Here is a 2,213-nt window from a genome sequence, read left to right on the forward strand (position 1 = left end):
TGTATTTCTAACAAGTTTCCAGGTGATGCTAATGCTGCTGGTCCAGAGACCATACTTTGAGACCCTCTGATCTATCTCATAAGGTCATTGTGAGGATTAAAAAAGTTAGTACATAAAGTGCTTAGAACCGCACTGGCACAAAAGGTGCTAATATGTATTGGCCAGTATCATTAATTAGGATTAGATTCACTGTAACAGAAAATTCTACTCCAGTGGATTAAGTAGAAAGGAGTTAATATTCTCATTTAAGAAGAGGTCCCAGGTAAGTCATCCAGGGCCAACACCACTATTCAAGAACATCATCAGGTTCCCAGCCTCCTTCTGTCTTCCTGCTCAATCTTTGTTCCATGACTTCCATCATCAGGGACACATAATAGCTGCTGTTCCTTCAGAAATTCTGTCTGCAATCCAGATAGAGAAAGAAGGGCAAAGAAGTACAGCGCAAAAAGTTAATGAACTGTGACAGCCAAGTTGCTCCCTTTCAAAAAATGTTTCCAGAAGTTCCCACAGTGGTTTTGACTTGAATCTCAATTATCAGATCCAGCTCATATGCCACCCCAACTATAAGGAAGGCAGGGAATAGAAGGATTTTTGGTTCTCCAGCTACCGTGGTGGAGGAAATAAAGCAGAAAAGAGTTTGGGACAGGTAATATACAGCACCTGCCTTAAGGGTATCTACAAACACCCAGAAACTCATACAAAATATCAAGTATACAGTATGTGTATTTTCCTGAAAAGTCAGTTCATAGCTTTCATTTATTCTTAGTCCAAAAACTAAGGCTCTCAAGCCCTAGTTTATTGATTTAGGATCCAAATATTTTAACAAAAAGGATGTCTACTCCCCTGCGTCCCCATGCCTGCCATCACATGAAGTCATAAAGCCTGAAGGCATGAAACCCTCTTAATTTCTGTCTCCTTTCCTTTTTTAAAGGTTCTACTAACCTTATTGTAAATGTTACTTATATTATTTAAATATTTGTTTATAAGTGGTCCTATAGCATAGTTTTTGGTGTGTGTGTGTGTGTATTTTTAATGTTACCTCCCAAATAGATCAGATGCTTCTTAAAAGAAAGGCTTCTTTGTATATTTGCTCCCTTTTTTTCAATTGTATAAAGTTGGGAAACAAGGGGCATTAACTTAGGAGTTAAGTTCCTCTGTCTTGAATTTTGTCCTGGCATTAGTATTTGGACATTTAGTTTCTCTGACAGAAGAAACTGAATGGATATTTAAAGAAGAGAGGCAGTGACAGGATTTATTTCTTTTCTGGAGTGTTTGAAAGATTGCCTAATTCAGGAGTATAACCTAAACACTGAAAGACTAGCATTCTTCAACATACCACTTTCATTTCATTGGAAGACGAAGGCTTATATTCAGAAATGATTACTGGAATCATCTGGAACTTCACCCTGAAAACACTTAGATCAAAAGTACTAATTCTGAAATATCAGCTGAATAGTTTATACTCCCTTACCTAGATTATTCTAAGAAACTCTCAACTAATATCTGGAACTTCACCCTGAAAACACTTAGATCAAAAGTACTAATTCTGAAATATCAGCTGAACAGTTTATACTCACTTACCTAGATTATTCTAAGAAACTCTCAACTAAATTTATTGTTTCTGATCTTGCCCGTCCAACGCATTCTCTACCTAACTATAATCTAAGATATAAATCTGGATATGCTATCTTCTCATTTAAAACCACTGCCTAGTATTGTACTATCCAATACAGTGTGGTTAATTAAATTAATAAAATACAATAAAAGAAAAAAGCTCTAGCCACATTTCAAGTGTTCAATAGCCTCATGTGGCTAGCCTCTACTGTACTGGACAACACAGATATAGGATAAAGTTCTGTGGGACAGTATTAGGCTAGAAGATGTGTGTCTAAGTCCCCAACATGTCCTATAAAGCTTTCTCTCTCCAGACTTACCTGCTATTGGTATACACTTAAGACAAGGCCACCAGGCTATTTCTCAGTCCTGCATTTGTTCATAACTCTGTTGTCTGGGAATTCTCTCTCCTCCACCTTGTCTACCTGGAAAATAACAATTTATTTTTTAAGTATTACCTTACACACACATAGCCAAAAAACCCACAGGCATTGAAAGAGTAGTTCAAGAATTAATTCTGAGCATGCCATCCCTTTTATCTGTTATCCCCACAAAAAACAGCAGATCCAGAAGAGGTTCTTCACTTAAAAAAATAAAAA

At 36.8% G+C, this 2,213-nt stretch overlaps 1 long non-coding RNA gene across 1 annotated transcript in view; it reads right to left on the reverse strand.

Moving 5' to 3' along the window:
• Positions 1–6: 6 nt before the first annotated feature.
• The window catches only part of LOC103582090, a 13,754-nt gene continuing 11,547 nt past the window's right edge, over positions 7–2,213 (reverse strand). Inside the window, exons 2-3 of the long non-coding RNA XR_549722.1 lie at positions 1,935–2,039; positions 7–401 (exon numbers count right to left, since the gene is read on the reverse strand). This is a non-coding gene — a long non-coding RNA (uncharacterized LOC103582090). The remainder of the gene's footprint in view (positions 402–1,934; positions 2,040–2,213) is intronic.

This window comes from Galeopterus variegatus, unplaced genomic scaffold, assembly GCF_000696425.1.
Source record: "Galeopterus variegatus unplaced genomic scaffold, G_variegatus-3.0.2 Scaffold14869, whole genome shotgun sequence".
NCBI lineage: Eukaryota > Metazoa > Chordata > Mammalia > Dermoptera > Cynocephalidae > Galeopterus > Galeopterus variegatus.